We start from the raw sequence: 11,778 nt of genomic DNA, 5'->3' as shown, positions 1-11,778 counted from the left end.
GATTTTTTATCTGACAATCTGCATCCTTCTCATCTATTGCTTATAAGCCTTTCCCACTGTCACAAGGGCTAGAAGACAAGTAACTACTTTTCTTATACTCATTTTCCTTTACTGTTTTGCATGCAGTTTACCTTCTGCCAGTGCCCTGCACCCATACAAGATTTAGAAGGCAAAAATGTGACAGAGGGCATTCTCTCTCTAGCAATAGCAATAAATAACACTTATGGCAATAGATAATGCTTAATGCTAACGGCAGGCTTTAGCTGAAAGGGAGTTCTGTAAAGGCTAACTAGACTCTACGTTTGATTTTTAGTCACCAACTGCAACGCTGCTGGTAAGCTGTGATTTTCATGGTGGGTGCTTGAACATTTCTGAAATCTTCCTGGCAGAAGCACTCTCTTGACCTCTCAAATACAATTTCTACGATATGACCTGACTTTGTGACATTCCCAGGCTTTGCAACAAGTTTGTAAATGTCTAGATTCTTGTAGTAAGTTCTTTTGTGTCCCGAATATCGAAACCAGTCTCCATATTCTTAAAATGAACACTGACTGATACAAGTCCTTTCTAGCATGGATCCTTCTTGGATATTAACTTTGTGCCAGGATCCAAATGCATTAAATATATTAACATAGTTGATCCTAGAAAAAAGCCAACAATGTAGCAATGCTATCATGTCCATTTAAAGCATAAGGAAATCCGGGGATAGAAATGTTTAGTAATTTTTTTCCAGGTCATGTAGCAATAAGTTGTAGAATCTGGATTCTGATCAGGCAGTCCGGTTAAACAGCATATGCTTGTAATCACTCTGCATTTCTATCTCAGTTGTAGAACGCATATGGTATTTATCCCAACAACCTACACAAGATGGTGGGCTGTGATGCAAGTCACATATGTACATGTATTTTTTCTATGTCATAGTATTTGCTGTTATTCCTATTCACTCTCCAATTGTTCAGGGATAGGCCATTATAGGTCAATTGTGCTAAAGTAGTATATTCATTCTAATCCCAGTGTCATACTGGTATTCTTTCCTAACAATTCTATCAAGAATTAGACTAAGTTGGTTTTACCTTGTGGTAAAATCTTAACCTAATGGTGAAGTGGATTTCCCATATAACAGGTGAGAAGTAGTATTTTTCATGTGTTGCTAGGTAGTTGAGAATGCTGTAATAACAATTTTAAAATTTCATATAAAATTGAACATATTTTTGTTACTAAATAAGTATCTAAATTGCAATGGATTTCAATGAGGAAATGTCATATTATTCTAAAAATTCACTTACAGGGGCACCTGGATGGCTCGGCCGGTTAAGCGTCCGACTTCGGCTCAGGTCATGATCTCACGGTCCGTGAGTTCGAGCCCCACGTCGGGCTCTGTGCTGACAGCTCAGAGCCTGGAGCCTGTTTCAGATTCTGTGTCTCCCTCTCTCTCTGCCCCTCCCCTGTTCATGCCCTGTCTCTCTCTGTCTCAAAAATAAATAAGTGTTAAAAAAATTAAAAATAAATAAAAATAAAAATAAAAATTCACTTACAAGTATTGCAAATAGTTGGTACTCAGATACTTACTAAATAAATAATTTCAATAAGAGGATTACTAATAGAAAAAGTAGGTTTTATTATTTTTAAAATGAAAATGTTTTCTTTTAATTTCATTTGCATGTATTGCCTATTAAAAACAGCAGGATTTATTCTTTTCAGCTACCCTGAGACTAATTTTATTTTATTTTATTTTATTTTATTTTATTAGTTTATTAGTAAACACCAGTATTATTATTTAAAAGTTATTTACTTTCTTTGAAAGTACTGATTACAAGGTGTTTATGTTAAGCATCTCACTATTCAAGATTTCAGTAGTTTTTGAGAAATACTCCAATTAAAAAATATTTGTATATATGATTTTTCATGTCAGAGATACTTGTATTTATGGTTCTATCCATTATTATATATCCATTTGCATTTTTTGAGCTTTTTTTGCATTTTTAACTCCTATTGATTGGAATTTTTCTTCTGAATACATCGTTCTGACATCGTGCAAATTTGCTGCCCAAATGCAGGCACATAAGCCTAAAAGGGGATTTGCCTTTATCCACTTGTCCTGTTAGGTTACAAGTTAAAGCCACTTGCTGTTGACAATACTTTGCAACTCCTTAAATTGCAAACCAGATGGTCCATAAGTTTCTTCATTTATGGAGCTAATCTGTGACTTCAAAATCTTCCCCATTGGACAGTGTGGGTTTCTTCAACGTGCCGCAGTTTTTATTTATCCTCAAGTAAATGAACAGGAACTAGTCTGTTATAGATCAGTAAGGATTCTTCCCTTTGTCACCTTCCCCTCTAAAGACAGAGACATATCACATCAATTTGGCAGTGCCCTTCTCATGTCAACAAAGGATAGGTGTTAACACAATAAACTGCAAAGTCCCAGAATGTGGAGAGTGGATGCAGTTGGTAATAAGGGAGTTAGCTGATGTTACTTATAGGGAATATTACTGAGTCCTTGAATTCACATCATACATTTTGGAGGTCAGATTCAACTTAAGAGCTGCAAAGAAAGCCAGATGTTTACATAATTCTTCATAGTGTCACAGAAAGAGAGAGAGAAAGAAAGCAAAATAGGAAGTAAGTATAGAGTATGCGGTGGTTTAGGAGAAAATAATCTATTTTATATCTGTGTGATAGAAAGAGAGAAAGTAAAACCTATAGCAATAATTCAGACTGTCACTAAGCTTTAAACATTGACCAATTACAGGCAGAATCCAAAAATGCAATGCAATTTGTAATACATTCTTACAGCAGACAACACAAAATCAAGACACTGATTGGAGAAAAAGACATGAATGGAACATTTTCCTCAGCGACATCTGATTGTTTCCTCAATTATGCAATGCGAAGGGTTTGAAAGTTAATATAAGAACCACAGTGGAGATTATTTCTAATATGTTTGTATATAATTATGCTAAGTGAACTCTTCATTCAAATTATGCCTTTATTCTATGATATGGTTCAATGGTTCTCAATTAATCCTTTCATTATAAAGTACTTAGCTGAAGAAAATCTTCATGCAAAAATTTATGCATAGGCATCTGAATGTGATAATCCGTAATCAATAACTAATCTCTAGAACTCAGTTCCCAGAGTAGACTGGACAGCTAAGCCACATTTTGTATGAACTGCTACAGGTAACAAGCAAATTCCTATTTGCTATGTCAGATGTTGCCTATATGTTATAGGAAATATCTCTGATAAACTTCAGAAACAATTATTTGAAGAAGAGGTTCACAGCATCACAGAATATACATTTACACTCTAATGGAGTCTTATATTAGGCAATTGAAAATAATAATCTTATCACTGAGGTGCATTAGAAACAGAGAGGTTTCCAAATATGCTGAAAGTTTTCATTCCCACTTACCATTTTAAAGGTAAAACTATTACTATACATAATCCATTAATGAAACTTCTGGAAGATGCTTGTTCTTATAAAGAATACTGCACTCCAAAGATAAGTGGCATTAATGTTACTCAGAGAACCTGAAGCTTCAGTATACTCCTGGGAACAATTAGGATTCTGTCACATAAGTACTAGACCGTATCTATTAAACTGGTTTTCTATATCATGGGAAGTAAAAAGGTAATTATCAAAATGGATGTAAATGAAACATGCATTTTAGAAAATAGTTGAACCAATTACTCTCAAAGGACATATAAGGGCTAGAAAATCTTTCACCTGATTTACTCATCCACTCAAACTTTATTTCCAAAAGTAAGCAGAGATCATTCCATAAATATTCATTTATTAGATTTATAAAAGGTGGCCAACTTAAGCTGCAGAAAACTGTTTGAGACAGAAATTATTTGACAACTCATCTAAGACCATTCTTAAGAAATATTTCTGCCACAGAAGTAGACTTTGGAAAAAAATCTCTAATGCTATCTTGTTAGATACCATTATAACATCACAGAGAGATTTTTCAGACAAAGTATACTCCCTCAGTCACAGTGCAGGACTGGGAACAATAAACAGAGTCTCCAGACTCTCTGGAGAAAGGCAACAATATACAAGTTCTTATTCCCATTAAAATAAGTAAATTTCATGCCTAATTATCTAGGGTCCACAGAAACATGATTATTTCACATTTGACATTTGGATTCCTCACTTATAGCTTCTATTTGGTGCCTTATAACAAAACATTTTGTTTCTTGGAGGAGTAACAGATAACAAGCATGGCTATTATCTTTTCTTTCCCTTTGTCTTCTCCTCTTTCTCTTTTCCCTTTTATAATTTCATTACCCTTATTACCATCATTATCAATATCACTGTACGCTAAAAAGTAAAATCTGAATAAATAGATGACTGAATATCAAAATGATGATAAGAGAGAAGTAAAAGTGATAAAGTAATGCTACTGTATATATATTTTTTGATGTTTGTTTATTTTTTGAGAGAGAGATGCAGTGCGAGTAGGGGAGGGGCAGAGAGCGAGGGAGACACAGAATCTGAAGCAGGTTCCAGGTTCTGAACTGTCAGCACAGAGCCCGACATGGGGCTCAAACTCACGGACCATGAGATCATGACCTGAGCCAAAGCTGGATGATTAACTAACTGAGCCACCCAGGGACCCCTGCATTTTGGTTTCAATACATTTGAGATTTTAAGGGAGGAATTATTTTATTTATTTATTTATTTATTTATTTATTTGTTTGTTTGTTTATTTATTTATTTATTTATTTATTTATTTATATTTTTGAGAGAGAGAGAGAGAGAGAGAGAGAGAGAAAATCTCAAGCAGCCTCCATGCTCAGTGTGGAGCCCGACACAGGGCCTGATCCCATGACCATGAGATCATGACCTGAGCCAAAATCAAGGGTTGGATGCTCATCCAGCTTAGCCACCTAGGTGTCCAAGGGAGGAGTTATTATATCTATTTCTGTTTATAACATCCTTATGAAGTAATAAAACTTAAGATGAGAGATCATGTAAATGGCCCACAGTTAGGGGTCAATGTAGCAGCATTTAACCTAGGTAAAACATTTTTATAGATCAGAACGTTGTTTCCCCAGTGATGGATATTTCATATAACAGTGATAATGTCAATGGCTCCTCATAAAGCATTATTGAGCTATGCTGACTGACAATATAACATGGTGACTAAGAGTGTGGGTTCTACAAACAATCCTAAAATTTGGGCCACAAAAGGTCCTGAATAGTCAAACAATCTTGAAAAAGAAAAGCAAAACTGGGGGCATTATAATTCTGGACTTCAAGTTATTTTGCAAAGCTGTAGTAATCAAAACTGTATGGTACTGGCACAACAACAGACACATATATCACTATAACAGAATAGCAAGTTCAGAAGTGAACCCACAATTATATGGTAAGTTAACCTTCAACAAAGTAGTAAAGAATATCCAATGGGAAAAAGACAGCCTCTTTGACATATGGTGTTGGGAAAATTGCACAACAACATGCAAAAAAAAAAATGAAGTTGGACCCCTTTCTCATACCATACACAAAAATAAATTCAAAATGGATTAAAGGCCTAAATGGGAGACTTGAAACCATAAAAATCCTAGAGGAGAACACAGGCAGTAATGTCTTTGACATCAGCCATAACAACTTCCTTCTAGATATGTCTCCATGAGACAAGGGAAATAAAAGCAAAAATAAACTATTGGAACTCTATCAAAATAAAAAGCTTCTGCACAGCATAAGGAACAAACAAAAAAGAATTAAAAGGCATCCTACTGAATGGGAGAAGATATTTTCAAATGACATATCCAATAAAGGGCTAATGTCCAAAATATATAAAGAACTTCCAAAACTCAACACCAAAACAAAACAAAACAAAACAAAACAAAACAAAACAAAACAAAACACCAACACAATTAAAAAATGGGCAGAAGACATAAACAGAAATTTCTCCATAGAAGATATCCAGATGGCCAATAGACACATGAAAAGATGTTCATCAACACTTACCATCAGGGAAACGCAAATCAAAACTACAATGAAATATCACCTCACATCTGTCAGAATGGCTAAAAAAAAAACAAACAAAAATCATGAAACAACAAGTGTTGGGGAAGATTTGGAGAAAAAGGAACCCTCATGCACTTTTAGTGGGAATGCAAACTGGCACAGCCACTGTGGAAAACAGTGTGGAGGTTACTCAAAAAGTAAAAAATAGAACTGCCTTACAATCTAGTGATCATATTACTGTTTACTCAGAGAATACAAAAATACTATTTCAAAGGGATACATGCACTCCAATGTTTATAGCAGCATTATCAACAATAGTCAAATTATGGAAAAGGCCCAAATGTCCATCGACTGATGAATGGATATATATATAAGATATAACATATAATGTATAATATATATGAATATATGGAATATATAATATACATAAAATATATGGAATATATATTATATATGATAGATAATGGAATATTACTCTGCCATAAAAAAGAATGAAAAAATGAAAAAAAATGAAATCTTGCCATTTGCAATGAAATGGATGGAGCTAGAGACAATATGCTAAGCAAAATAAGTCAAAGAAAGACAAATACCATGTGATTTCACTTATATGTGGAATTTAAGAAATAAAACAGATGAACATATGGAAAGTGGGGAAAAGAAAAAAGAGGGATAAAGAAGAGATAGGGATAAGAGACTCTTAATAATAGAGAGCAAACAGGGTTGATGGAGGGAGATGGGTGGGAGATGGGCTTAGATGGGTGATGGGTATTACAGAGGGCACTTGTGATGGGTACTGGGTTGTATGTAAGTGATGAATCACTAAATTCTACACCTAAAACTAATATTACACTGGATGTTAACTAACTGGAATTTAAATAAAAACTTGAAACCAAAAATAAAAAGAATACAAAAGCACTACTTCAAAGGGATATATGAACCTCTATGTTTATAGCAGCATTATTTACAATAGCCAAGATATGGAAGCAGCCCAAGTGTCCACTAATTGATGAATGAGTAAAGATGATGTGGTATGCGAATACAATGGAATATTATTCATCATAAAAAAGAGTTAAACCTCGTCATTTTCAATGATGTGGATGGAGCTACAGAGTACGATGCTAAGCAAAATAAGTCAGACAAAGAAAGACGAATACCATATGATTTCATCCATCTGTGGAATATAAGAAACAAAGCAAACAAGCAAAGGAAAATAGATGAATGAGCTAGAGTCAAAAACAGGAAACAAGACTTTTTTTTTTTTTTGAGATAAATACTTTTATTATCTTCTTGTTACAGATCCAAAAACTAAGGCATAGAGAGATCACATAGCTAGTGAGGAGTAGAGCCAGAATTTGAACCTAAGCACATGCTCTTAACTACTACTCCAGATTATTAATAGTCATTATACAGTGGATATAACCACAGACAACAATCTAAAAATAAAGATGATAAGTGATTTTTTTTTTGGCAATTATAGCCAATTTGGCTTTTTTTATTTATTAAGAATAATGATGATCCACTCCTGTAATGTGAAACAAGACTTTTATAGAGAACATTCTGTTGGTTACCTGAGGCAAGGAGAGAGAGGGGATGGGTGAAATAGGTGATAGAAATTGAAAAGTGCACTTGTGATGGGCACAGTGTGATGATATGGAACTGTTGAATTACTATATTGTACACCTGAACCTCCTATAAAAGTGTATATTGACTAACTGGAAATAAAGTAAAAAACTTAAAAAATGTGTGGGTTCTAAATTCACACTGTTTGGATTTAGAGCCTGGATGCACCACTTAGTTATATGACCTAGAGTAATCTACTTAGTCTGTTTGCACCTTGGTTTATTCATCTGTAGATTGACTCTAATAATAGTACTTACATCCTAAGGTCAGTGTGAGTGTTAAATTAGTATATTATATGAAAAACACCTCAAACTCTTTGGCATATAGTAAATGCTAGATACGTGCAATCTATTTCCATTATTGCCAAATCTCTCTTCAAAAGGTGATGGGGAAGTGATGAAGTGATTTTGTCCTAAAAACACCATCTAATTGTTAACATATTCCATCAAATCAAGCTGCCCGAGAACATGGATGGATTTCAAACTTTGCAGGAATCTTTCCCAATCCTTCCCATTGACTATATATAGTCCACCCCAGCAGGCTTAGTAATGATGTTAATTCAGAATTGATTGTATTAGCATCCTAAAGACTAGGCAGAAGAGTGGTTATCGAGTTTCTCTTAGTTCAACCAATTTGTCTTACATGCTTTCTGGTGTGAAAAGATGTCTGAAGCTCATGTTGTATGTTTTCCATTCAAGACTGAAACACTCCCGAGGACTTGAATGTTTTGTGGAAGACAGTATTTGTCTCAGCCCTACTGGTGTTCACTGCTGGGTTCATTGCTGTTTATTGTCTATACAGTATATATTAGGTGGTATAAATATATCATGAGTTTTATATTACCAATTCCTAATATTGCCAACTCAACTTTAGTCCTAAATGATATTTTCTTAACCTTATTAATATTACATCCGTTCCTCCACACTTCTGCACAGAAAATCACATTTCTCAACACAATTAGTCATTTACATTATTCCGCAATATTCACCAAATTCTTGAAATGGCATTAACAACCGCATTGCTAACAGAAGATTGCTATAAGCAGATAAAATGTTTTTCCAGTTCCTTGTGTCCTTAGTGTATATCCCAGAGTGATTTACAGCAAATTACTTTGTTCTATTATCTATCTATCTATCTATCTATCTATCTATCTATCTATCATCTATCCATCTATCATGTATCTATCTATCTGTATATCTATCTATCATCCATCATCTATATATCTTTAAATCCAAGTTAGTTAACATATAGTGTAATAATAGTTTGAGGAGTAGAATTTAGTGAAGCATCACTTACATACAACATCCAGTGCTCTTCCCAAGAAGTGCCTTCCTTAATGCCCATCACCCATTTAGCCCATACCCCCACCCAATACCCCTCCAGCAACCCTCAGTTTGTTCTCCGTATTTTAAATGTTCCTCTACAGGGGCACCCAGGTGGCTCAGTCAATTAAACGTCTCACTCTTAATTTCAGCTCAGGTCATGATCCCAGGGTCGTGGGATAGAGCCCTGTGTCAGGTTCTGCGCTGAGCCTGGAGCCTGCTTAAGATCTCTCTCTCCCTCTCTCTCTGCTCCTCCACTGCTTACACACATACTCTCTGTCTCTCTAAAGTAAAATTAATAAAAGGAAATAAAATAAAATAAAATAAAATAAAATAAAATAAAATAAAATAAAATAAAATAAAAAGTATTCCTTTACAGAGTTTCATCTAAAAGCAAGTATACTGTTGGGGTGCCTGGGTGGCTCAGTCATCTGAGCGCCTGACTTTGGCTCAGGTCATGATCTCACAGTTCATGAGTTCGAGCCCCGCATAGGGCTTTGTGTTGACAGCACGGAGCCTGGAGGCCGCTTCCAGTTCTGTATCTCCCTGTGTCTCTCTGCCCCTCTCCTGTCTCTCTCTCTCTCTCTCTCTCTGTCTCTCAAAAACAAAGAAAAAACATTAAAAAAAAATTAAAAAAAAATAAATAAAAGCAAGGTATACTCAGAGTAGTCTCATAGTTATTCTCATTCCTCTTCCATTTCTTCTCTTTTTACCTATAGGTGTTTATTTTGCTTTTATGTTATTATTTGTTTTGATAAATTATAGCATAGTATAGGGCATAAGTTTTTCACCTCCTTGCTTCTTTACTTAACAGTGCATCTTGGAGATCACTTCATAACAACATGGAGACACATGTGTCATTGCTGTTTCAGCTGCAGGGTACTCTATTGTAGGAATTTTTTAATATAACTTAGTTTATTTAACCACAGTGATGGACACTTGTACTTTTGTCTATTGCTATTACACATAATGCTGTAATTAACAGACTTATAAATTGTAAATATATCTTTCTGGGGTTTCTTTGTTGCTTTTGTATTTTTTTATTGTTGGTGATGTTTTTGCCAGTGTGCCTTTGGGATATAATTCTAGAAATGACACTACTGGGCCAAAAGATAGATGCTATGTAATTTTGCTAGATAGTACCATACTCTCTTCCAAAATTTGCACTCCCACTAGTGATGTATGATGACTATGTTTCCACTGGTGTGTCAACAGAGTATATTGTCAAAATCTTTAATATTTGCCAAACTAATACATGAAAAGTAGTATCTCAGTGTAGTTTTGATTTACATTTCTTTTCTTACAAATGACAGTAAAGCTGAGTAGCATTTCTTTTTTAGTGAAAGATGTGTTCACATATCTAGTCCACTCAGCACAGTATGTTAAACACGCAGAACACTGCTAATATATGATCCATTTTAAGACACAATCTTCTTTCATATTATTGGTGTTTTTATCCATGTAGCTCCATGAGTGTCCTATGTAACCTTTTTGGAAGCTTTCCACCTTCATGCGTTTTTTTGTTTGTTTGTTTGTTTGTTTGTTTTTTTTACCAAGGGGTTAAATCATGACTTAACACAACTGGAAAATTAGAGAAATTGGTCTTGCCCAGCTGGATTCTGCTTTGTCTTTTTCCTCTGAACCTGAGGCAGAATGTATGCTTTTGAGAAGTTTACTTTTGTGTAAACCTAGTGTTAAAGACCTTTCCCCATAGCTTGGATCTAGGCATAAATGTTTGTCCAATATTGGCATTCATTATGTAGGAGCCCAGTTGTTGCCTATAAATTTAAGGAGGATATCTTTATTCCTGTGAGACAGATTCTCCAATATTTAGGAATGAAGACCCCTAAGTTTGCAACAGTTTTTTCAAATGGTTCCTTAAAAAAACCTCCACACTAATACTTACTGCTATATTTGTATTTAGTTTTTTTTTAAATGTTTTATTTATTTTTAAGACAGAGAGAGACAGAGCATGAGTGGGGATGGAGCAGAGAGAGAGGGAGACACAGAATCTGAAGCAGGCTCCGGGCTCTGAGCTGTCAGCACAGAGCCCAACACGGGGCTCGAACTCACAAACTGTGAGATCATGACCTGGGCCGAAGTCAGACGTTCAACCGACTGAGCCACCCAGGCGCCCCTGTATTTAGTTTTATCAGGGATAAAGAACAAAGAAGTCAGAGTAATAATAATGGGTGAATCTAAGTGAAGAATACATGGGAGTTCACTGTATTATTGTAACTCTTTGTTAATGAAGTTTCCAAATTAGTAATTAAAAAGTAAGTTAGCCATAAAATAAAAGAATAAAAGTAGAAGAGAAAAATAAAAAAATAGAAGTCATTGAGATATGAGAGAAGACAGATGAGAAATAGGCTGATAGGTTGTATTTATGAGAGCAGTATTGCCAATAAATGTCACTGAATAAATCCTAGAATAAAAAATATGTTTGTGTTAGAAAGTGTAACAAATACCACACATGTGAACCATATATTTATTTTTCTCTAATTAATAAGCAGAACTGTTAACTATGTGGTGAGATTAATATTCAGAACCAACAGTGAGCAATCAATTAAAGGTGTTTATTTTTAAAAAAACCCTTTTATTTTCTACTGAAGATAATATCGGTGTTTCTCAGTTCTCAACCTGTGAGATTCCTTTCATTTTGTTTCAAATTCCTCCAAGGTCAGGCAGGGAAACAAATACTTTTATTTCATAGTGAAGTTCTGTGGACACAAACTTATCTCTGATTTCAAAGAGATGACACGATTTGACTCCATGGTTTATAACCTAAATGCTTTTCATTTGGTGATATACAAATGCAAATTCTTCATTTGGGAAATGGACAATTGGGCTTTC

This window comes from Panthera tigris, chromosome B4 (assembly GCF_018350195.1).
Source record: "Panthera tigris isolate Pti1 chromosome B4, P.tigris_Pti1_mat1.1, whole genome shotgun sequence".
NCBI classification, from domain to species: domain Eukaryota; kingdom Metazoa; phylum Chordata; class Mammalia; order Carnivora; family Felidae; genus Panthera; species Panthera tigris.
The sequence above is the reverse complement of the archived record's forward strand: the minus strand, read 5'-3'. Positions refer to the sequence as shown.